At 38.7% G+C, this 26,878-nt stretch overlaps 1 protein-coding gene across 1 annotated transcript in view; it reads left to right on the top strand.

Annotated features, from left to right (window-relative positions):
* The first annotated feature begins 356 nt into the window (after nt 1-356).
* Mid1 (midline 1) overlaps nt 357-26,878 on the top strand; it is a 342,361-nt gene continuing 315,839 nt past the window's right edge. Inside the window, exon 1 of the mRNA XM_040744030.1 lies at nt 357-491. The gene's annotated coding sequence lies outside the window, so the exon portion shown is untranslated. The remainder of the gene's footprint in view (nt 492-26,878) is intronic.

The raw sequence follows: 26,878 nt of genomic DNA, 5'->3' as shown, positions 1-26,878 counted from the left end.
ATAAAATACTAGTGTTAACTCTCAGTTACACTAAAGGGGCCAATTTTTTTGCAGACTGCCAGGATAAAGATGATTTTAATTAAATCCCACAAATCCCTTTGTACTGCAACCAAACCCTCTGCAGGCCAACTGACTCTGAGCCCTTCTGGCATGTATAGAGTTAACCAGGTTATGGGGGAATCCTAGTTAACTTCTTTCACCAGGAATGCAATTCATGTTTACCTATATAAGGAAACCTGTTAGGCTGACCTGACTTTGGCATATTTTTTTTCTCTGACTGAGAGGCATGTAAGCACACACCCTGGAGAGGGGGAGCGAGTCCCAGCTGGACAGAGCAAGCTTCCTGAACGCCCCAGCCATTCAGCCGATCTGAGGCGAAGAGCAGAGCCGGTACTTGCCCGGAGCACCCTGCTTGGCGGACCCACAGGTTTGCCTCTTCCAGCTTTCAATTGAGGAACAAACGCCCATCCTTGGAAAAAATGGGGAAGCCGGTGAGTTTTACTGCTCTGTCTGCTCGCTTCGGCTAAGGGGCACAGCCTCGCTGCTCTCACCCAGGAAGCAGAGGGAGAGGCGTTGCTCAGCCTCTAACCCCAGAGCTCCTTCCTGAACAAACACAATGCTTCGCCCTACCTCCAGCTAACTTTCTCTGCGGGCTTTGCAAATCAAAAATCTACCGAGGCAATAATTCTAGCACCTTAGACATCCCAGAACGTGTTTTTACTGAGCAAGAGTTTTTAGACTACCGTGATGAGCAAACTTTTTCATCTTCCTTGCACTCTGAAACAGTGCAGATGAGTTTAGGGGGTGCTTTGAGAGGAACGCTGAATCCCCAAGGAAGTTAGAGCAAACCTTAGAGGGTTTCTTAAATCCACAAGTAGGGAAATAGTCTGCAGAAACAGAATTTGTCATTTATAAAAGGCAGTTTGAAGCTATCATTTTTTCATTCCCGAGGAGCAAAATACTTGGATCCTGTACGTGTAATAAAGGACACCTTCTGAGACAGTGAGGAAAGAAAGAAGCAGAGCTGTCTCCTTTGTTCTAGACAACATATAGATATTCACTGTTGCATTTTGACAACTAGCATGTGCCTGTTTATATATAAGGTGAAGTGATGAATAAGACATTATGTCAGGGGCACTGTGGTCAATTGAGTTAAAAATTGGCTGTGCTCTCCATATATATAAAACTCTCAGTCTGAATGTAATTAAATATGGGAATGTGAAAGTACTTAGCAGACTTCGAGGGAAACTTTACTTATACTTGGGAATAGTCAATTATAAAAGGCAACTTGTGAAAGGACATTTGAAAAACCAAAAGCCTGTTTCCACCAAGTTCTGAGGCATATGAAAAAGTTAAAATGAAAGTTTTCTTATACTTGTCAAAAGTGATTTGAAGTAAGGTACAAACTTATAAATTTTATTTTTGTAATGCAAAGTGGTTTTCTGAATTGAGTTACTTTGGATAGTTTTGCTAAATGGTGTGACTGCTCATCTTCCAAAGGAACGTTGTCCTTTTCTGTCATGCACAATGCGTAATTCTAAAATTTTGTGTAGTAGGGTTTTGCTAATGACTGCAACAGGTGTCAATGAGGATCTGGCTGCAGATTTGTAATGATGAGAATCAATTTCATAAATTAATACAACGGAAAGTAATCGATTCAAAAATTATTTGAAAGGAGAAGCACTTTTTATTGTTAATTGCTAATCATATGCTACTCTTCTGCTTATAGAAAGGCTATTGTCTTAATATAGATTGGCAGCTGGCTATTCATAAGGCCAAAAGCTCTGGCCAATTTTACTTAGGGACCTTGATTCTAAACAGTACAACTATGCTCGGTAACACAGTTTAAATGCTGCTTGTTTACTTCCATAAGAAAAAAGGTGGGAAAGAAAAGTGTATTATATGGGAGACATTTTTATTAAAATTCTAAATAGCAGGAGCAGTGAGGGAACAATGCAAATGTTTAAAGCTTGTTATCTGCACACTGCTGCTAGGAGGGAAATGGGAGTCTTAATACCGTGCTGCTATCAGTGGGAGTGAGTAACCCAGGAGACAAAAACACCATTTTAAAATATACCCTTAATAACAGATGGTTTAATACCAGGTTGTCTCACCATGCTGCCGATGAGATGGCCCCGAGCCAAATCAACTGGCATGTCTACCATTTTTTATGCGAGTGGATGTGTACATTGTTATTACATACTAATTACATTAACAGCCAAGGGAATATATAACCAGGAAGACATAAAAGTCTCCTGGGCTACAGAGGGTGAGGGTCTTCATAAGGATTTTGGATTTCACAGTTAGAAACCTCCTTGCCTGTGACATGAGTTGCTGCAGATGATTGGAAATGTTATCTGTAGAATCTATGCATCCCAGGTTCCTTACAAGCTCGTTTAGGGGTAACAATGCTGATTATGGAATGGGACACTTCAGCATTATCAGAGTTCCTGGTAGATTTCATCTTGAAGATTAAATTCATTTAGTGTCCAAATTATCCTCCCATGTAAGACAGTTAGTATGCTACATTTTTTTTACAATAACCCTTTCAAGTCACTGGTACTGTGTTCTGGTGTGAAGGGTGCAGCATCCTTAGAACTATGAGAAGGTAGTAGTTTTCATGGGTTTTGAAATTTTAAAGAATTCTGAGCAGGGGGAGGGATAGGTCTTCTGATAACTTTGATATGTTCATAAGTTGTGAATTCCTAAAAGCAATGTGGTATGCACCCTACAAAGTATAGTTAGCTACAAACTTATTAATAGTTTGTGGAGCAAGCCTCTTTTTGTGGATTATCTGGTTATATCAGGACACATTCTTTAAGAAAAAGCTAGCCAGTAGATAGGGTGCTGAGCACTGCTTATTAGTGAGTTGCCCACATGCCTACTTGTTTATAGTTCTTGGCATCTTGGGCAGCAAGCGGGAGTTGAATGCAACATACCTTGAAGATGATTTCTGGGCCTCCATTTTTCCTAATGTACTGCATAAGTTTTATCACTTTCTATACTTGTTATAATGTGTAAAAGAAAGGAAACTGCCAATGAAAATTTAGGCTCATGATACAGATTAAACAAGTCAAAATGCTACAAATATGTTCTCGTTAGGTATCCTAGCTCTTAATTATCTTTTCTGAGAATCATTAGAGTTTTCAAACCCTGTCTATGTCATTTAATTTTGCATGAACTCTGTGTGTGTGTGTGATGTTGTTGTTATTGTTGTTGTTCCAGACTTAAAGACCTTTGAAAAGCTGAATGCAGTTTTTGTTCTTGAGAATTTTTTTGTAGCTAGCATTTGTTTATTGCTTGTATTATCCTTTTTCAAGTTGGTGTTTAGTTGGGATTCTTCTGTGATAAATGTAGCTTAGTCCAAAGGCAATGAGCATAAATTAAACAGGGACTTTACAAAGTTATTTATTAAATAAAAGTCCCTTACTTGGACACTGTACCAAAATCTGTACTAAGTTCGGTTATCCTTGTGACCTTTGGTGAGTTTTCTCTACCTACCATTTGACATCAATTACCCTTTAAAAACATTTTGCATTATTAATTCCCATAACATTCATTCAAAAAACATGTACCAAACACCTTCTAAAGTCCTGTGCTATGCACTCTGAAGGACAGGCATATATATAAGAGACAGATAAGTCTGGTTAATCTATGGGGCCTCTGGTAGTGGATGAGTATTTATCCCTAATATATGAATGGACTTTGGGAGCCCATTCCACATAGAGGGATATTCTCTCAGCCTAGACACATTGGGGAGACCTAGGCCCTGCTCCAAATGATGTGACATACTTTGAAGATCCTCCATGTAAGGTCTCACCCTCCCTGGGGGGGCAGAAAGGAGATGGGATAAGGGGTCAGTAGGGGGCAGGAGAGGAGGGGAGGGAGAGGGAACTGGGATTGAGATGTAAAACAATCTTGTTTCTAATTTAAATTTTTAAAAAAGGAGAAAAAAGTCACTCACAAAAAAAAGAGACAGATGAACTTGAACCGTGTCTTTGTTTGACAGATAACAACATCCCTGTAAAGAGAAATCTCATAATGTGAATGGTATGCAGCCTGTTAAATATGGCTTACTGGTGAATTATTTGGTCATTGCTTCTTTTTCTGAGCAACCTTTAAATCAGAGCTTCCTATCACAAGGATATAACACAGCACTATGCAGTGGACAGTTAACTGACATGGTGAGATAATTTAAATAACCAAATAAGATCCATGTAAAAAGATGCCAAGTGGATGCCAAGTAACTTCATGTGCTGACAGAGGAAAGAAACCACTAGAATTTCCCTTCAGGGCACCTCTAAAATGACAGAGGACTGAGTGGTACCACTGTATATTTTGTTAATGTAATTTTCAATACCACTATGTCATACCGGGGGTTGAGTTCTTTGGTAGAGTTTTTGATTAATGTGTATGGTACCCTGGATTCCATTCCCAGCATGGCAAATCAAAAATGACTACTCTCTCTTGGGTTGTCAAGATTCACAGGGCACCATACTGCAAAGAGGCATTTTTAGAGCACTAGGTGACTCAAGAGCTTTGGATAGTGGCTCAGCACCACTGGGAGTCATTAAGGTAGGAGTTCTAGTAACCAATCTCATAAAATAGACAAGAGCCGCTGCTGTGACTTCTAATACAATAGAACTCATACTTTAAATGGCAAGCATCTAATTAATGTTGATTTTCACTTTAAAAGAAAAATAAAAGTAACTACAGTGCTCTGGGGAAGACAGTAGTCTCAGTTATGCCTGGTACTTAATGGCCTCATCTGCACTGAGGATGCCCTGACTTGTGTGTGACAGAGTATGCTCACACTATCTTTTGGGTTGCTCTTCACTTGTTTTAACTTGAGACAGAAATGAAATTAAGCAGAGCCTACTCAATTTGACGTTTTCATTTTAACACGTGACAGAATTGGAATTTTTGTCAAAGAGCTTAAGCCAGGAAATGTTATATTATTTATAGATATTGTTCTACAACAGAGGCCTTGATTATTTAAACCAAAATTATTCCCCCTCCCCCAAGTATCTAATTGTATAGTTATTTATATCCACACTGACACACTCATCATGTATTGCCTTAGGGAATAAGAGTATATAAAATACCAGAAACAGATAATAACCTCACTCCAACTAATAGCCTTGGCTTAAACTTATGAAACAAAGCAATGGTGATACTTTCCAAGTTTCTTCTGAAGCTGTGGATAATAAATTGTGACTTGTGACTTTTTTAAACTTCTTGGGGGGTTTGATTTCCCCCAGTTATTGGTGGGTACATAGATACATATTTTATTAAACATTTATACTTATTAAAAATAGTCATGTCTGTGAACACATGTGATATGATGATGGACATGAAGTCAGTCAATTCATATTGATTGGGTCTGGAATGGGTGTAGGTGGATTAGGCATCTTACATTAAACAATTGTAGAATTGAAGAAGTAGAAGCAGACACACACTGATAGTCCACTCAACTGATTGATTTAAAAATTGTGCTTCAATGAAACATGAGGTACCTCCTGAGTGTCTGCAAGTCTTTTTTTTGCTTTTTTGTGCTACTTATTTACATCCTATGTATTGCCAGGGTTCTCTAGATAGAATGTATCTTCCTATACACAGAGAAAGCTGATTTATTAGAGTGGATTACAGGCTGTTATTCAGCTAGCCCATCAATGACTGTCTACCAATGGAAAATTCAAGAATACAGTAGTTGTTCAATCAAAAAGTCTGATATTCCAGCTGGTCAAAGATGTGTATTAAAGGTGTATCTTCCCACCTCAAAGAGCCAAATTATAAGTGGGTCTTCTGACTTCAAAAGTTTTAATTAAGGAAAAATCCCTAACAGGTATACCCAACTCTTTGGATGTTAGTTAATTCCAGATGCAGTCTAGTTGACAACTAAGACTATTCATCACACCCTGTAAGATGTTGGGTTTAAGACTCTTGTCCAAAGACTTCTGTAGTAGTCCATGTTATCTGAATATGGGTTTCTACCTTTGAAGGCTTTCCTCCAAAGTCACATATTTTGTAAGCAAAGAAAAATGCTTACTTCATGTTTATTAATTTAATAGCTTGAAAACTTTCCAACAGTAGTAACAGCAAGGACTAGGTTAGAAAATTCATTGGGGGAAAAAACCCAAAAGTTTTTCCTTTAAAAAATAGAATGTTTCCCTGGATTCAGGAATGATTTTTCAGGGTCTCTAGGTTTCCCTTGTCTCATGGTATCATGCCTCCAAGGTCACCTTTAGTCCTCATGTATGACACCTCATCTTGGCAGAATGAAACATTTAGTCTGATGTAGCTCCCAAGACATAGGGAGCATGTTCCATGGACTGACATGCCCTAGCAAGATTTCACTCCTTATTAAGGGAAGTGGAAACCGTACAGCATTTGAGTGATGATGAAGTCGTACAGCTTCATCAAATGTAGATCAAGTGCCCCTACATTAGAAATATTTTCACTGGATCTTGGACACCATCTCTTATATACCCTTTAGAAAGAAAAAGAAATGAATCTGTATTATAATGTTTTCTAGACACCACTACTTTATTCTACATTTATTGAAAGCACTCTTTTAGGCATATTTAGACTGAATATTTAAAATTGTATCTGCATCATCTGCAGAAAACTGTAGGTGAGATAAATCTCTTAAGTAGTTTCAAATTTCAAATGAAAGAGAATATTCAATGTCCATTTAACAATATTTATTAATTTGCAAAATAAGACTTAAAAGGAGCCTGCATTTATGTAGATAATATTCCATCAAAAGAGATAGCCACAGATAAAATATCACATAACCAATAGTTGAGGGTATGATGAAAGAAATAAAAGCTCTACTCTGGAGCCACATCTGCTATAATATCACAGTAGAAAGGATTAGCTAATCAGCCAGGAAGTTAGGAAACTCATCCTAAGAAAGGAATGCATAAGTAGAGACTAAGAAGGAAAGGACAATATCATGGCATTTAGAGGAAGAGAAAAATGACCAGATTCTACTAGAGAATTTTCAATAAAGGGTGACATTTGTCTTTAGAAAAGTCCACTTGGGCAGCAACATGGAAAACAGATATAAGGGTGATTTGGTGTAGATTAGATGGGATCGAAGAAAGTTGACTGGAAAAGAAGATATCTGCATATTCTTGTGCCATGATGATAAAGGTGAAGAGAATCAAATTTTCATGGTATTTCAGGACTGAAGTCATCAGAGGTGAATAAAAAATGGAACAGGAAAGTAGTGACTGACAAGGATATACCAAAGAAAACTTTCAGGACAAATTTAATCCACCCAACTATACAAATAGTGCAGTATCAGTGAAGTTGGAAGTAAGGCAAGATAACATCGTCTTGAGAAAGTACATAAATTATTTGCAGTCTGGTGAAGTAGAAAAGGCATAAGTTTTGAGGCTGATCACCATGATATTGTTCTGTTCACTAGCTGTGTAATATGTCAAATAATATGTTTAAAAACTATGCCAGCCGGGCGGTGGTGGCGCACACCTTTAATCCCAGCACTCGGGAGGCAGAGGCAGGCGGATCTCTGTGAGTTCGAGGCCAGGCTGGACCGACAGCCTCGAAAACAATACAGAGAAACCCTGTCTCGAAAAACCAAAAAAATAAAAAATAAAAAATAAAAAACTATACCATTAACCTCTGCATTAAGAGTTGCTGGTAATTACTACTCTGTAAGTTTTATGCAGGTGTTAATATTATAATCCCACAAGTTCACTACTGCTGCAAGTTGGAAGGAAATTAGTAACTTCCTGGATGTAGAATAGGGGTGGTATGTTGTGGCGTGTTATGTTGTAGTGTGGTCACAAAGAAACCAACACTGTACCTTTTCATAACTGAAGATTTCTCCTTGTTGGTAAAATCCAGGGAATCTGTTACCTTCAGTTGTTTGGTCAATTCCTTCCTCCTTTTCACTCTAGCATCACCTATCTTGGATTAAGGCACCCCATATAAGAACAAGCTAGACATTTTTTTCAGCTGAGATCCCTTATCAGTTATAAGAGGACTATAAGATTTAGGAATGTGTAACCCTTCTCTCTCTCTCTCTCTCTCTGTCTGTCTCTGTGTCTCTTGTGTCTCTGTCTCTGTCTCTCTCTCTCTGTCTCTGTCTGTCTCTGTGTCTCTTGTGTCTCTGTCTCTGTCTCTGTCTCTCTCTCTCTGTCTCTGTGTCTGTCTTTGTGTCTCTGTCTCTGTCTCTGTCTCTCTCTCTCTCTGTCTCTGTGTCTGTCTCTGTGTCTCTGTCTGTCTGTCTGTCTGTCTCTCTCTCTCTCCGCAGGTGTTCTGGCATTGTAGGATGCAAGTCACTACCAATATTCTCCCACTGTCTTGTCCTGTTTATTTCCTTTTGTTCTTGGCATATGTTATTTAAGTCCTTTTTATTGCTAGACGTGAGTGAATGCTTACAGTGTGGGGTAGACTTATGTATAAATGCAGATACAAGCCACATTTACAATTCACTGACTTATTAAAACATCTGAATTTCTCATCGAGATCCTATTCAGTTATTTTTATATGCAGCAAATGCTTATTTTCATATAGAAATAAGTGGTGCAGAGTAGGAGGCTTTCCATTCTGTCATTTTATTTGTAAAATATTTGGGTGGGCTATTGTGAGAGCTCTCTATGAATTCTCAGGTAACTGAATGGTATTTGGTTCTTGATTTTGGTATTTGATATCTGGGATTTTGGTGTGAAGTAGGTTAGTAAGTAAGTAGACTGGAAGCTGGTATCTAAAATAGAAATCTCAGATGTGTTTGGAATGTTTGTCTTCCTCTTCCTACTCCATCCATTCCCTAGCGCTCCATAATTTCTCCTCTATAGGACCCACTTTGGTACAAATGCATTTCAAGGTATAAGGGCATTGTAAAACATTCATTTCAAATATGAATTGCATTTCTCAGAGGAACTGCCACTTTTACATTTTAGAAACCCACTTGGCTTTGGCTTTGTTGACATTTAAGCAGAAATGCTCAGTCCATAGAAACTTCTAGTCATCATGTACAATGGCAATTACTCTAAGCCCTGATATTTTAGGAATCACAATGCAAAAATTAGGCAGCCAGAGCTTGACAGTGTTAAATCAGAGAACAAGTTCATTTCGTCCAAGAATTCAAGTACCTGCCCATAAATCATTTGCTAGTAGACTGAAGATAATGAAGGAATCCCCCAGAATGATCCAGGGTGAAGGTCACATCAAACACTACAATCAATGAAAAATGGTGAGAACTTCTATTTCCAGACCCCTGAGTCAAACTCTTGCAGAGATAAAGGTATGAGCTTTGCACACCATCAAGCCTTCTGGTCTGTTTATTCTGCTTAGAAAGAGTAACAGTAGGGAGGAAGAAGGCCTCTGCCAACAGACTATAGGTCATAAATTAGCTAATAAATTATGTCCCAAGTTATCTCTTAAATAGCCTATTTTATATATACTTGTCTATTTGATTTACTTTTTTCTCCACTCACTCAAGGTTGCATTTTGGTAGCCTAAGTCAATATGAATTTGGGTTTTTTAAACTTTTTATTCATTTTACATAACAACTAAAGTTCCCCCTCCCTCCCCTCCTCCCACTCTCCCCTCCACTCCTCCCCAACCCTTCCCCCATCTGCTCCTCAGAAAGCATAAGACCTCCCATGGGGAGTCAACAAAGCCTGGCGCATTTCAGTTGAGGAAGGACCAAGCCCTTTCCCTCTGAGTTTTAAGTTGCACAATCATAGATGGCCTACCTTCTCTTGTGAGGAAAATACTAGTGTATATGTACGTGTGTGTGTTTTGTGTGGTATATGCATATTGTTGCTTATTGATAAGAAATTCTAAAGTTAAATTCAATATGCATATTCAATATGCAAATAAAGTATATTTAGTTTTATTAAAAATAAATTTTTATAATACCTCAAAGTATTTTGTATTTCTAATATATTATTCCCACTGGTAATAGGGTAGCCAATTCTTATTTTATTTAGTAGAGGCATAGTCAATGCTAAGGCAACACTAGATGTATTTATGTACATTTCTATGTATATTACACATACATTTATATGTGTGTGTTATATATGATTTTATATATAATATGTATGTCCCTTTAAAATTTCTTTGAGAGTAAAGTTTCAGTCATTATTTATTACTTTCAGTATCAGACAAAAGATATAACAGGAAAAAATGGTGTTTTTTGTGACCAATATGATGACTTCGAGATAATTGAATGATCAAAGAGGCAGGTGGGGTAGCAGGGGGGACAAAGAGGAAATATAAAGAAGGGAGGGACTAAAACAACAAAACCTTCTCTCCCCTGCCCACCTGCGTCCACACAAAAACAAAACCCCAAAGAGTGAGGTACATGACAAAGGATCAAGAAAAACTCACAAGGCATATGTTGTTAGAAAACAGAAAATACACGAAGCAGAAAATGAAAGTGCACGAAGCAGAAAATGAAAGTGTGAAAAGAAAGGATGTGAAACTTTTAAGAAATGAACAAAAGAAGTAACTGAAGGAAGAAATGAAAAGGTAAAATTAACAACAACAAAATCATCCAAGGGAAGCTGGGATTAGAAGAAAGAACAGCTGAGAAGAGGGCATTGCTAGGTAACATTCAAAAAAGCTCAGTCAATTGCGGGTCCCTGAGAATAATTTAATAACCATGCCTCTATGGGGTATATCCAGGCAAACTGACCCTTGAAGATGATAGAACTAGTCTAACCCTCTGTCTTGTGAGGATAAATGCAATTTACTTTTTAAAAAGTCCCTTCCTCAAAAAGGTGTGAGTGGCAGGAATCCAGGACTTCTTAGATGTGAGGTGCCACAGAGGAGGCTGGCCTCTCCATAGTTAATAAATGGCTATTCTAGGTCAGTGAACAATAGCCTGGTGGCCTTAGGAGCTAATCCTCCACATGCCTCCTAAACTCCTCAGAGTCATTCATTAAGCCAACAGCACATGGCTTAATGTTTATAAAATGCTTTCCACTTCTGCAAGAAAGAGGGAAGTAAAGGCTGAGGTCTGTTAATCCATTTCTATTGTTAAGTATTACCAAAGTAACAGGGCTTTGCTTGATAACTCCCAGGCAGCTTATGCATGAAATCCCAAATCTAACTCTCTGTGATTTTGTTCACAATAACTTATGCTTATATAACTCAGTACCCTGCGTAACTTTCTTTTGGGACAAGTTTGCATATTATAGTGTATCACACATCTCAAGGCCTGTTCCAGAAAACTGTTTTTGACACAGCGTGTTAACAGTGAATTATTGATTCTTACCTGCAGCAAGGAGTAATGTTCAGAGTGGCTGGGGAATGCTTCCCAGTTGTTGGCTTCGTTGTGCAGCTCTAGCTCTATTTAAGGCTCTAGTGGGTAATTCAGATGATGGCAAACTTCACTTTGACACAGTGCCATAGTGCTTCCATTAGTGCCCTGGGTAGAGCACAAACATCTGCTTGCTTTTATTGTCCATGTGTTACTTAAGATAGTCTGTTGCTTTATGACGTAAATCACTGGAATCTGCTGACTATTTTTAAAGAATCTTTTAGTGTTTCCTTGAAATGATCACTCTTTACAATTGTTTAATAGATAATTGGCCTTTTAGGGACACAAAATTATAAAGATCATATTTTCTCCTCCTCTGACCTTTTCCAGAGACAGCATTATGATTTAAGTACCCCAGCTTGTTGTAAAATTCTTTGTCTTTTGGGGGTTGTGTGATTCATAGGTCCACATTATCACATCAAGTCAAAAGAAACCACAGTTCCAATTAATTGATGAAAGGTAACTAACCAGTTGTTTTTTGCTCTCTGCCCAGAGCTTTGTGGATTTGTTAATTTCAGTTTTTCTTGAAAGGGTTTGCTATTGCCTTTCCTCCATATTTGTCTTGTCCTGACAAGATGCCGAACAATTTCTTTGCCCTTTACTATATTCATGTGTCCAGTACAGGTAAGTTTCAAAACAGCCAGGGCCAACATTATCATTCCCATGGATTGGGTGTATTCCAGAGCCCCTTCAATTGGCAATTTTGTCTTACTTTTATGGTAGGTGAAGGCCTAAAGCCATGGAACTTCTCAAGAACACGAGGCGCATGGTACAAAGGATTTAACATATGAAAAACAAACACCATCAATTATGATTCCAAATTGGAGCAAAGATTGGCCTTAGGAGTAATGCATACTAAAATTACTCTCCTCAGCCCAGCGATTAGAAAATCTTTGGAGGACATAGCTATACATATTGGGTCTTGTAACTTATAAAATATTCCAAAATAATCCATCTGGAAGAGCACTTTAATATTATGCCAGAAAATAGGGCTTTTACTCGGGTCCTAGGATTGTATAGAGCCATGAAGTTTCCTGGAAATTCCTAGGGGAAGAACATTGGAAGACGATAATTTGAGGATTGTGAGAGTTTTTGAGACTTGCCAGAGAAACAAGACAAGAACTAATTGGGGGCTTCTGAGAGTGCAGAAAGAATACATGTTCATATGTGAGGTTGGAATGATTTCTTTCCACTTGACATCTATTTGTTTCTTGCTCTCTCTGGGTTCTGAATACTGAATTTATGAAAATGCAAAAGAGAAAAAGATTGTGTCCCAAAGGGAAACATTTAGAGAGCTGGGGAAAAAGAGCATTCACTGTCTCATGACTGAGAAAGGAAAGAATGTAATGGAGAAATCTGAAGTCACTAATTGCAAATACAATTAACAATTCCTGTGTACTGTTTAAAACAAAAATATCATGTTCCATAAGTTACAAATAAAGGGGCATGAATAAAGAAGATTCTCAGAGTAAATTTCAGTTCAAATTCATTTCATCTGGAGCCAACAATTGCTCAGTGGGTAAAGGTACTTACCACCAAGTCTGATGATCTGAGTTGGATCTTGGACCCACATTGTGGAAGGAGAGTACTGACTCCTACAAAGTGTCCTTTCATTTCTACATGCTCGCCAAGGCAAAATATGTGTGCCCAAACACATGTGTGAATGTGTGTGCATGTGTGCACATAACACACACACGCGCACACACACACACACACACACACACACACACCCCTTTCCTATTCCAGTCAAAGAAAGTGTAGAAATTAAGAACTCACCTTGCTTTCATAGGCCATAGTTTGCCACAGCCACCATCACTACGCTACAGTTGTACAGAAATATACAGAAGTTAGTATGTCAAAATTTAGTGCTACACAAACCTAACTTAGAATCTCCAATGTGACACTTGCTAGATGGATGGACTGCTCTTAAATACCCGGCCTTGGTTTGATTTTGTCATCATTCTCTCCATGGAACATGATAAGATGAGTGGGCACAGTATTCTAAGCAGAGTGAATACTTGGGAAATCCTGGCTAATATCATCCTCTCTGAGTGGCCCAAGAAGTTGTCATTATAGACAAAGCAGGCAAAATATACCATGTCTAGGAGAGAAAATACCCATTGAACTTGTTAATAGGCCTTTTACTCCAAATCACTCAGAATTGTTTAGACTTCCTTTGGAGACCTGTGGATTTAGGCAAGACTTAAGATGTCCATTAACATAGCCAATGAAATGGATTGCTAATACTAGAAACAATAACTTACTATAGGAGAAGGCAAGCATTTGTTTTATATCACTCTGTTCATTTAATTCAGAATGAACAGCTTTGTATTTTCAAAGAATTTTCCTTTACTAGACCTGAGTGAAGTTTTGCATATGAAATATTGTGCAAATAAATTGAAGTTAATGCTACTAAAATATTTAGTGATTTCAGGCAACCATTCTAGCATATGTTGGCTCACAACTAACTTTTAAGAGTTTTGCCTGGAGACAAATTCTGTTTTAAAAAATGCTTGAACAAATTAAACACAAAGTTAAAATTTGTTTGGAAGATGATGTTTCATTCAGTCTGGTTTTGTGTTTCCTCTTAGACTAGAAACATGTTAGTCATTTAAAAAATATACATGTCCTGAAGACATATTTCAATAGGGCAAAACCCCTAATCAACAACAAAACCCTATTTCTATAAATACACAAAGATCATAGCAATGCAGAATGAAAGAAATTAGTGTCTGTGGCCATATCTTCTTCCTGTCGCTTTGGAGGAAGTATTCTTTTGATGTAAAAGAAAATCATGTTGACCTCATCAGAAAACTTAGTAACAATAGCATTTTTTCAATGCATTACATTGCTAAAGTCTACCTATGATAAATATACCCAACATTTGCTTCTTCATTTTTTTTAGAGTCTGAAACATAGACAGAAATTTTTTTGCTTGTTTTACTCAAAGGCAGTTATATCTATCTCTCTGAAATGATTAAACAAAAAAAACTGCTGAAGAAAGCACTTCATTTCCCATCCTTCTGATACAAATTAAATAACACAGATCCTAACTTATATTTTTGAGCATGGATGTCATTTTTACCTTCTCACAATCTGATCCTTCAATGCTGCTTACTTTTTATATACTCTAATCTCAATCCTACAGAATAACAAACAGGGCAGAAAATCCTGAAAGATCAATATCAAAGGATTATGATGATTCTATTTTGACTGCTTAATGTGAATCATCTAGGAAGGTCATGAATTTGATTTCTTAAGTACAAAAAAAACAAACAAATACATAAATATGTCTACAGAAATCAGGGCCTACCTCCCCACTTGAATGGGTATCCACTGCCACTTTTCTGCTGCATTTCTTCTTAAGTGATCTTTTTGATAAGAGGTGTCTCTGTCCAGATATCTGTGCTTGCCTACAAATCTCCCTAAATATTCTCAGAAGTACTATTTTGCAAGAAATGATGTCTGTTAAATAATATCCAACATGGCACATACTAAATTAGATTTCCTCATATTACATGGGAATAATGCCTGCAGTAAATTTATTTAGATTCTGTGTAATAGCACCAAAGGTGCAGTTTATTTAGTTATTGATGTAGTATATTTAATGATTTTATTAACCTCAGTGTGTTCAGGAATGTGTGGTAGTTACTTAAATATAGTGGGAAGAATCAAGCATGAACAAAATCTAAGCTTCTCCAACATGAAAATACACTGTATATTGGGTGAAGCAACTATAGTACAAAACATAATACACTTGTTTGTTCCACAACCATTTATTTTTTCTCTTTTCTTTTATTATTATAATTTTCATTTTAAATAGCTTGTTTTACATGTCAATCTCAGTTCCCTCTCCCTCCCCTCCACCTGCACCCCCCCTATCATCCCCCCCAGCCTCCTAACCTATCGCCATTTCCTTCCACATAGGGGATATCTAGAGTCTGTCATTTCACTCAGGGCAGGGTCCAGGGACTCCCCCTAAGAGTCCAGGCTGAGAGAGCATCCCTCTTTGTGTTATGGACACATGATCACTGTTTGTATGCCAGGGATAAACACTGATCCACTGCTCAGGGCCCCATAGGTAGCCCAGGCCTCCTCACTGACTCTCACATTCGGGGGTCTGGATCAGTCCACACTGGCCTCCCAGCTGTCGGTCTGGGGTCCAAGAGCTCTCCCCTGTTCATATCAGCTGTCTCTGCTGGTTTTGCCAGCCCATTCTTTGCCAATTTGCTCACCACTCCTCTCTCTCTGTCACTGGGTTCCTTGGGTTCAGTTCAGTGTTTAACTGTGGGTGTTTGCCTCTGCTTCCATCAGTCACTGGATGAAGGCTCCAGGATGGTTATAGACATCAAGTTCATTATCAGGAATGGGCATTCGAGGTGGTCTCTCCACTATTGCTTAGCTTGCCAGTTGGTGTCATCCCTTTAGATCACTAGAGGTCACACTGGTGCCTGATCTGTCTTCTAACCTGATTCCCTCTTCCCCCTATTCTACCCCCCCACTCAACCTTCCTGTTCCCCCATGACCTACTCTCTCTTCCTCTTCTCCCCCTCTCTTCTTCCCAGCTCCCACTCCTCCCCACCCTCTCTGTGTTCCCAATCTGTTCAGAAGATCTTGCCTCATTCCTCTTCTCTGGGCTACCATGCATATCTCTTAGGTTCTTTCCTGTTTCCCAGACTCTCTGTCAGTGGAAGTGCAGACTGGCACTATCCTGATCCATGTCTAAAATCCATATATGAGTGAGTAAGTACCATGTTTGTCTTTTTGTGACTGGGTTACCTCACTCAGGATGGTTTCTTCCAGTACCATCCATTTACCTGTGAATTTAAAGATTCCATTGTTTTTTTTTCTGCTGAGTAATACTCCATTGTGTAAATGTACCACATTTTCTCTATCCATTCTTCAGTTGAGGGGCATTTATCTATGTTGCTTCCAGTTTCTGGCTATTACAAATAATGCTGCTATGAACATAGTGGAGCAGATGCCCTTGTTGTATGAATTTGCCTCTTTTGGATATATTCCTAAGAGTGGAATTGCTGGGTCTTGTGGTAGATTGATTCCCATTTTACTGAGGAATCTCCATACTGATTTCCAAAGTGGCTGTACGAGTTGGCACCCCCACCAGCAGTTGAGGAGGGTTCCCCTCTCTCCACATCCTCTCCAGCATAAATTGTCTTCGGTGTTCTTTATTTTAGCCATTCTGACAGGAGTGAAATGGTATCTCAGAGTTGTTTTGATTTGCATTTCCTGGATGGCTAAGGATGTTGAGCACTTTCTTAAGTGTCTCTTGGCCATTTTAGCCTCCTCAATTGAGAATTCTCTATTTAGTTCTGTACTCCACCTTTTAATTGGATCCTTTGGTGTTTTGGAGACTTGCTTCTTGAGTTCTTTGTAAATTTTGGAGATTAGGCCTCTGCCAGCTGTGGGGTTAGTGAATATCTTTTCCCATTCTGTGGACTGCCTTTTTGTCTTGCTGACTGTGTCCTTTGCCTTTTAGTTTCAGGAGGTCCCATCTGCTAATTGTCAATCTCAGTGTCTGTGCCACTGGTGTTATGTTCAGGAAGTGGTCTCCTGTACCAACTCGTTGAAGAGTATCTCCCACTTTCTCTTCTAAGAGTTTCAGTGTGGTTGGATTTATGTTGAGATCTTTGATCCATTTGGACTTAAGTTTTATACAAGGTGATAAACATGGATCTATTTGCAGTCTTCTGCATACCAATACCCAGTTATGCCGGTACCATTTGTTGAAGATGCTTTCTTTTTTTCCATTGTATAGTTTTAGCTTCTTTGTCAAAAATCAAGTGTTCATAGGTGTGTGGGTTAAAATCAGGGTTTTCAATTCAGTTCCATAGGTCTACCTGCCTATTTTTGTGCCAATACCAAGCTGTTTTCAGGACTATAGCTCTATAATATAGTTTGGAGTCAGGTATGGTGATGGCTCCCGAAGTTCCTTTATTGTATAGGGTTGTTTTGGCTATCCTGGGCGTTGTATTTTTCCATATAAAGTTGATTATTGTTCTTTCAAGGTCTGTGAAGAATTGTGCCGGAATTTTGATAGGGATTGCATTGAATCTGTAGACTGCTTTTGGCAAGATTTCCATTTTTATTATGTTGGTCCTACCAATCCAAGAACATGGGAGATCTTTCCATTTTCTGGTATCCTCTTTGATTTCTTTCTTTAAAAATTCAAAGTTCTTGATATACAGGTCTTTCACTTCCTTGGTTAATATTATCCCCAGATATTTGATGCTTTTTATGGCTATTGTATAGGGTGATGTTAGCCGGGCGTTGGTGGCGCACGCCTTTAATCCCAGCACTCGGGAGGCAGAGGCAGGCGGATCTCTGTAAGTTCGAGACCAGCCTGGACTACCAAGCGAGTTCCAGGACAGCCTCCAAAGCCACAGAGAAACCCTGTCTCGAAAAAAAAACAAAAAAAGTAAAGGGTCATGTTTCTCTGATTTCTTTCTCAACCCCTTCATCATCTGTATATAATAGGGCCACTGATTTTTTTGAGTTAACCTTGTATCCTGCCACTTTTCTGAAGGTGTTTATCAGCTCTAGGAGTTCCCTTGCAGAGTTTTTTGGGTCACTTATGTAAACTATCATATCATCTGCAAATAGTGAAAGCTTGACTTCTTCTTTTCCCATTTGTATCCCCTTGATCTCCTTTTGTTGTCTTATTGCTGTAACTAGACCTTCAAGTACAATATTGAAGAGATATGGAGAGAATGGACAGCCTTGTCTTGTTCCTGATTTTAGAGGAATTGCGTTGAGTTTCTCTCCATTTAGTTTGATGTTAGCTGCACAACCATTTATTATACATCTATTTGTTGGCTATGGGGACACACATTTCCTTCTCTCAAGGAAATTATGGTTTGATAAAGAATTTTAAATAGGTGCTATGTAGAAGCCCAAACCTAACATTTTCATTTAAAACAAGAGTACATGAATGAAGAAAGGTATGATCTGTTGAATGTCCTATGCAATAATTCTGGTTTATGTTTACATTAATATTGTCCTGAAAAGACTGGGTAATTGACAGAAAATGATGGCAATGTCTTGCTGTTTGTGCTTTTTAAGTTTTTTATTTTAGTTTTTATTTATTACTGTTTTTCCTGCATCTATATGTGTCTACCACGTACTCTGTAGCATTCAGAAAAGTGTTTGAATCCCCTGGAAATAGCATTACAGAAAGTTGTGAGCCACCATGTGGGGTCTGGGAACTGAAGCTTGACGAGTGCTCTTAACTGCTGAGCCATGTCTCCAACCCTGCTGTTTGGGCTTTATTAGTATCATTTCATGCTCTGTGCTCTATGTTTCTGTTGTCTACATGCAACGTTCTGAGGTGGTTGAAGAAAACACTGTATCATAAGAAGCTTCAGAATCTCCAGTTTAGAACTATGGGAGAAAAGCGGACTACTGAGCCTTGTCTGCAGAAGCTCCTTTAGCTGGTTTTGAGATAGGGCCCAGCAGTCTGCATGTCTACCATACTTACAGGTGATGAGGTTGCTGTTGATAAGAACAGTGCTGTTTTGTAGCACTGGTGTCAGATATACTTACACTGTTGCAGCACCTCCTACATTTGGAGGAGAGTGAAATATGGAAGTAGCAGATAGTGGAGTGGCCACAGCAAGTGCCAAGTATAAGGTAGATATTAAATAGGTTCTTCTTTGAATCATACAGGTAACTTCTCTTTTCAGATTAAGTTTATAGAAACTGCAATTTATCAAAACTAGCTCAACACTCTCATCTCAGTACAGACAACCATACAGTTGCATAAACCTGGGGGCCTGATGAACAAGGATTGTTTGCTGTGGTCATGGAGTTTTAGTTTCTAGTTGTCATGTACACCCTGGAGAGCTGCAAATGTGTTTGCATATTCACACTTTGTGACCCTCATCAATTGTCTTTGATATGAGGCAGTTTCACAAGGCCCCATCAAGGGAGCCTATGACAAGAACATGATTTCTTAAAGTCCCCAAAGCCAAGCTACCCTTGCTCTTCCTTTCATGATGAGAAGCAATGTATTGCTGGCAGCTCTGTTCTATCGTAGTTTTATGGCTACAGCATGTTGAGATAATAGAACAGGAAAGGCAGAAGGGATTTCTTATCGTGGCTCAGCCAAAACTGACCATTCTGTCTCTGGTTACCAACTCTTTGGGGGAGCAGTTATGTTCTTTACTCTAGGATTTCTGAATCTGGGAAAATGGAAATGCAAAATAACAGGGAATTTTTTAAATAATTTTTTTATTCTGTAGTGTTCCCTGGTAATGTTTTAAAAGGTATATTAAATGTATACAAAGGGATTTTTAAAAAGTAGTCATAATTATATGCTTATAGACATGCCTAAATGCACTCTTTGGCAATTACACAAACTTTATGTTAGTCTGAATCTAGAAGCAGCCCAAATATTCTCCAATACATAAAGCGTTAAACAAACTTTGGTGATTCTTTACTGGGGAATAGTATGGAGCAATGAAAAGGAATGGATTATTGATACGTTTAGCAACCTTGATGAATATCCAGTGAATTATTCTGAGGAATAAAAAAGTCAATGCTGAAAGGGTACCTACTGTATGATTACCTTAATATAATTTGGTAGGATAATAAGAACTTATAAATAAAAATATTTAGTGGTTTCCTAGGTGTAGAGATTGAAAAATTGAGGGAGATGGTTGTGTTTAAAAGGGCAACATTAGGTATCTTTGTAGGAATTGACCTAAACACATGTGTGTGCATATACACACACAGGTACCAGTACTAGGAAACCAGGGAAATCTCAATAAAATTGGCAGGTTGCATCTGTTTCCTCATTCTGCTTGAGATATTGTATTATAGTTTTACAAAATGACACTAAATACAGAGAGAAACTGGGCAAAGGGTAAAGGTCATTTCAATATTATGTCTTACACCTGCATATAATCTTGAAATATATCAATAAACAACATTCTTAGTCATGTGGTTGTGGCACACACCTTTAATCCCTAGCATTCAGAAGGCAGAGAAAGGTAAAGCTCTGTGAGTTCGAGGCCAGCATAGGCTACAGAGTGAGTTCCAGGACAGCCGGGATTACACAGAGAAACCCTGTCTCAAAACGAAGGAAGGAAGGAAGGAAGGAAGAAGAAAAGGAAGGGAAGACAGACAGACTGACAGACAGACAGACAGGCAGACAGACAGACAGACAGACAGACAGACAGACAGACAGACAGGAAGAAAACATTCTTGGCCAGTGAAGTGATTCAGTGGTTAAAGCTACTTGCTGCTAAACCTGACCAACCTGAACTTAAACCCCAGGAGACACATGGTGAAAGGAGAGAACCAACTCCATTAATCTGTCCTTTTATTGCCGCATGCACCCTATGACGTGGACGGACACACACAGTAACACAAAACGAAATAAATTCAGTAAAATAAGCAAATGTAATATCATTAGAAAAGTAGCAACAATTGATTTTGAGCCAACCTAGTAACGAACAATTTATGTTAATGTAATTTCAAGTTACATGCAATAATGTTCATTCATTAGTTTCAATGTCTCTTCTCCTTATGTGAGTTTCCTCAAAGTAAACAATATCACACATAGGACAAAATGAAATACAATTGGACCCCCTATAGCAAAGATTAACAAGCTATAGCTCACTGACTAGATCTGGGTCTCTCCCTGTTTTCGTATGACTCCTGACAAGAATGGTTCTTTCCTTTCCAAGTTTGAAAGCTTCAGAAGAAGAAATACTATTTTATGACAGGTGGAAGGAATATGAATTTCCAACTTTAGTGTTCATAAAGACAGTGTTATAAGAGCACAGCCACACTCATTGAGTTTATATTATTGTCTCTTGCAGTTTTCATGGTCCAACAGCAGAGCTATGTAAGATTTTACAGAAAAGTTTACCTACCTTTGCACTTGGAGGGTTAACTCAGGATTTTCTAAACTAAGGTAACTCTGATCAGTGATCATCTTAGTATCAAAGCATTCCACGAGGAAAATAATGTATACAGTTTATAGCAGAAACCCATAGGAAAATGTCACTGCCTGAACAGGAGATTATTTATATGTTCTGTTCTTCTGGAGGAATCATAAACTCAGCTCATGGATGTCTACTCATAGAGGCCAAAAGAGTATGTATTTCTTACAAAGAGCACAAGAAAGCATGAGATGTCATGGCAAGACAGAATCAGATCAAGTTGAAGTCATCACTCTAGCATTTGCCAGCTATATAACCTGGGCAAGTCACTCACCTTTCTGCACTTATAACAATCAAGATAAATATGCCTATTCCCATGGATTTTCAGAGGACACAATGAACCTGTACATCAAGGAATGTTGGACTAGGCAAATGCTCCTTCCAAGCTGTTCCAAGACAGGAATCCTTTCATTGCTCTGATTTTGTGCCTTATTTCTCTGTGCTGCCCATCTCTCTGTCTGACTTTGAAATCTGCCAGGAGACTTTGAAATCTGCCAGGAAGGGGGTTTGTCTCCTTTTATAAACATTTAACTCTATCTTTGCAGTTTCTCTGTAAGCATCTGTGGAATGACTTAAAAAGAAAAAAACTAGTCCATCTCCCTGCTGCCCAGATTTCTCTATCAAGAGACCTAAGTGGAGGCCCTGACACAATGGACTATAAATCAAATCTATTTTTCAATTATAGGATGAAATGTGTCTGCAGTGCTGGGAAAAGCCTGCAGATTGATGTGATCCCAGTAGGTTCGATACTAGTCTCCAGTAACAGGCCAATTGATGTCTGAAAATGTTTCTGGCCCTTTAGATTATAAAGACAAACTTCTTACAGAAATCACAAATTCAGAGGGGAAACATGAAAAGAAACTTACTTGCTGAACATTCAAAGTGTTCAGACTCATGATTGACTCTACACATTGATTCAATGGAGACTTGGGTGTGATTGACATGCCACTTCTTTCAGGGCATGCTCAATTGACAGCCAGGAGGACTACATTCAGTGCTGCACTATTCTAGGAAAGGACACAAAATCCAGACATAGGAATCTTCTCCAATCTGGCCAGACAGAGCAAGACTGAAATGAGCAGTGCATTCCTGAATGTGACTTGGATTCTTCTTAGTGACTGACGCTCAGAGAGAAGGCTTAAAAAGCTGATATTGAGCTAGTTTCTGATATAGGAAGATTTTTAGCATTACTGAAAGAGAAGGGCCAAAGTCAACCAATGACTAGAATAACCTTGGAAGTGGATCCTTTTTAAAACAATAAATTTTTAAATCTTTTTTAAAATTTAAATTATAGACAAGCTTGCTTCACATGTCAATCCCAGCTCCCTCTCCCTCCCCTCCTCCCCCACACACCCACCAATCTCCGCAGTCCCCCACCCAATCCCCACTCCGTTTCACAGGGAGGGTGAGGTCCTCCATCGGGGATCTCCAGAGTCTGTCATTTCATCCATGGCAGGTTGTAGGCCCTCCCCCATGTGTCCAGGCTGAGAGAGCATCCCTCAATGTGGGATGGGCACCCAAAGTCCATTTGTATGCCAGGGATAAATACTGATCTACTACCCAAGGCCCCATAGATTGCCTAGGCTTCCTCACCTTTTACAGGGACTGCAGATAAAATTCTGGGCTTACCAGAGTTTTCATTTCAGCTATGTGACTCTCTGAGCATAGACCATAGATGTAGCTGAACTAGTTGAGTCTATCCCATCTTCAAACCTGCATGAGCTAATAAAACTTATTTTCATTTACGAGTGTTTTGTGATTTGTTACACAGCAACAGAAAACCATTCATTGCTGCTTTCCTTTGAAGTTCCAAGAACTGATTTTGAGGACTGTTCTAAGTAGATAGCTCTTTCATTTCTAAATAGAAAATAATTCCATTCCTCTTTAAGCACTTTGATTTTAGGGAACGTTTCATTTCCTATTTCATCTCACTGTCAATTAGACCGCTTGATGTGAATATTTTTAAATGAACTACATTAACATTTGTAATTTCCCAAAGAAGCAGTTATTGATATTTTTCTTAGTCATTTCACATAATAAGATCTGATTGGTGATGTGAGGAACTTCAGTGTCATGACAGCAATACTTTTGGGTAATCTGAGCTCTAGATCTCTAGATTCATATATTATTCCAGTAGAGAAGAATGTAATGGATTCATAAATCTGAAATATAGTAACATGAGACACATCTGGTTACTATTCCAACATGTAAAGAATTTAGGAGTCATGATTTCTGCTATCTCAACAAGATAAAAGAAGACCAAACAGAAAACCAAGTTTTGTCTCAAATTCAGGAGAGAATTGGGGTCACAGGTCTCACTCTAGCTTCTAAAATCAGAGAGTATGAAATATCCAAAGAATATAGATTACTTTCCCAGAAGCAGAAGCTGTTAGACTCAGTGACTAGTGGGAACATTTAAATGATAACTTCAATGAATTGCTGTTGGCTGGTTATACTATAACTTAAAAGGTTCAAAACTATAGGGAGCCTGGTATAAGTAGGTATAATACTTTCACAGGTTATCCCTCTAAAGTTTTCACCAGAGACTTATGGGAAAGATCAGAGGAAAACCACCTCGTGCTTGGCCAGGTCAAGGGGGAAAGTAATTGTTGTGAAATACAAACTAACTCTTAAATAAGCCCAGAATATCCACCAAAACAAGCCTCAGCAACAAGGGAAAATGTATGCCTTATCTGACTTAGGAAATGAAAATCACCTATTTCTATTTGGATTTTAGACTTTCTGCCTCACCTAGAGGGGAAAATATAAACTGAGAAGTACTCATGATAGTCCACAGTTCAGGGCCACAGGCACAATTGTAACCATAGAATTACAGAATTCTTTCCCTCCAACTAACTGTATCCCCACATCATGAAGGTGGATTGCAAGTAAAATAACATCAATGCTCAAACTCTAAGAAAGGGTATCTAGGGAAACGTAGAGACCATTAAAATGAATGGCAAGGATACTTCAGGAAATTGGAGGCTCTAACACTTTTTCTTGTAGCAAACAGTAAAGGTATGCTAACTCCTAGCCAGATCATCATATAGCCTCACGATAAAAGCCTGCCTACTTCAGTTCCTAGAACACAATGCATCATGCCTAGCTTCTAACAAAAAATTCCAGGCATTCCAAATGACAAGACAAATCTCACAGTCTCAAAGACAAACGAAGTCAGAACCAGACTCTGATATGAGGAGGACATAAAATATGATTGCTACACAAAGGTTCTAACAAGGAAAGTGGACAAGTAATTGCCCCAGAATCTGCAGATTTAAAATACTGCACATTTATTATCTCACAGGTGTTATGAATCGTGAGTCAGAGCACATCTTCACTGTGTCCACTGCTAAAGGTCTAGTTATGTTCCACAGAACCTGGAATCGCACCCGGAGGCCCAGCTGGTAAAGAATGTCTCTCCGAGCTGAATCATGGGGTAGTTGGTAGGATTCAGTCCATTAAAAGCTTTTGGACAGAGGACTCTGCTCACTGGATGTTATTGGGGGCCATCCTCTACTTCTTGCCATGTGGACCTCTCTAACGTGCCAGTTTATTTCATCTAAGCCAGTTAGGCAGAGAGTCTGCTAAGCAAGATAGTTGTCATAATCTCTTTTTGACACACATGTAAATGACTTCTCAATGTAGCCATATTAGCTAAAACCAAGTTACTTAAAGAGGGTGAGTTATAACACTTTAGCTAAAACCAAGTTACTTAAAGAGGGGGAGTTATAATACTGTGAATACGAGGGAAACAAGGTCCATTTAGGGTCAGCTTAAAGATACTTAGTATTATGCTTGTGGTCATTTAAAAGGCAATCTAAACAGGGCATGGTGGCAAATGCCTTTAATCCCAGAGGCAGAGGCAGACAGATCTTTAATCCCAGAGGCCAGCCTGGTCTACAACATGAGTTCCAGGACAGTCAAGGCTGTTACAAAGAGAAACCCTGTTTTAGAAGAGAGAGAGAGAGAGAGAGAGAGAGAGAGAGAGAGAGAGAGAGAGAGAGAGAGAGAGAGAGAGAGAGAGAGAGGAGGGAGGGAGGGAGGGAGGGAGGGAGGGAGGAGGGGGGAGGACAAAATAAGACAGAAAGAAAGAGGGAAAGAGAAAGAGACAGAAAGATATAAAGAAAGGAAAGAAGAAAGACAGACAGAAAGGAAGAGAAGGAAAGAATAAAATTGAAATAAAGAAAGAAAAAGAAAGGAAGGAAGGAAAAATAATTAGGTAATGCTGTGTCTAGTTAACCAAATAGACTAAGAAAACAAAGTTATTTCTATATCTTTCTTTCCTTTCTCCTCCAAATGTAAAGGAAGATTCTGATAAGCTTGGAGAAGTTTTAAAATGCCCAACAGCCTACAGCTTGCCAGAGACCCCCAAAACAAAAGTCTTTCTTTTTCATCCTTCTGAGTTGAAAGCTAAAGTCAAAAGAAATTAATCAATAGTAGAAGCAAATTTAAGCGAGAATAAGTGATGAGTTGCTTTTGTAAAGTTGGATACTTGAATCAATGACATTTCAAGAATTCAGATGAGAAATTTCAGGGGATATAAAGCAATATAGGAGAGGGGAGGGCAGCATCGAACATGCCAGGAAAGGCTGCCAGACCCTTAGGCAATCCAAAATAATGAGTAGCATGCCTGCTTTTGAGGGGCTTGCTCTTTGGACAAGACAGACTAGACTGGAGATACTTGAATACAAGAAGACAAGTATTATTGAGAAAATATGAACCTGGTAGAAAACCAAACAAAGAGAGGAATCATGCAGAGACATCATGGGGATGAAGAGCCTAAGAATAATTGCTCTAAAGGACTACCAAGAACTTTCATTGCCACAGCCATGGTTTGGAAGTTCTGATCAGCAAATCCCAACCACCAGTGCAACCTCCTGCCATGCCCACTCACTCTAAACATTTGATAACCATACAGACTCCCGTTTCTGAACAGCAGTGACAGTTTGCAGCTTGTTACTGTACTTGAAGGCACTTTCAAAGCCCTCCCCACTATGTGATACTTACCCTTTGTTCATTAAAAGAGCCGGTAGACAAAAGACCAGGTGATGAGCAAGGCCTACAGAAGGCAGTGAGATTGCCTCGGCTGCACTGGGGAGATTTTAAAGGAGGAATATGGGATTTTGCAAAGTGTTTAACTATGAAGAAGAAATAGGAATGGCACTCATTAATAACTAAGTACTGTCTGCTAACTCATGATTCTCTTATTGCCTTGGTGTCTACCAAACAGAACTGTGATTTCAAATCGTGCATACAAAAACTTATCCAACTATTGCTGGATATGAATGCTATGCTCTGCAAGCCATTTGCAATAGCATTACCAGGCAAGCCAAAGAGGAGTGCTCAACAGGATAGGTTTAATTTTTAGGCCAGTGGGCCTAAAACATAAATGTTACTGTCTGACTTCATAGTTCTTAAACACACTTTTGGAGTTATTTTACATCTGGAAATAGAAGACAAAGCATGGTCAATACCTGGATCTCCATTATATTCATTGTGTGCTAGTTCAGAATGACTAATTTATTTTCAATTTCCTCTAACTTAACAATCAAATTTATGCAAACAAGAAATATTGATAGGTTCATTTTCATTTACTAAGGAGATAATACAA

This window comes from Mesocricetus auratus, unplaced genomic scaffold (assembly GCF_017639785.1).
Source record: "Mesocricetus auratus isolate SY011 unplaced genomic scaffold, BCM_Maur_2.0 Super-Scaffold_100003, whole genome shotgun sequence".
Classification (NCBI taxonomy): domain Eukaryota; kingdom Metazoa; phylum Chordata; class Mammalia; order Rodentia; family Cricetidae; genus Mesocricetus; species Mesocricetus auratus.
Note: the sequence above shows the minus strand (reverse complement) of the source record. Positions and strands in the feature narration are given on the sequence as shown.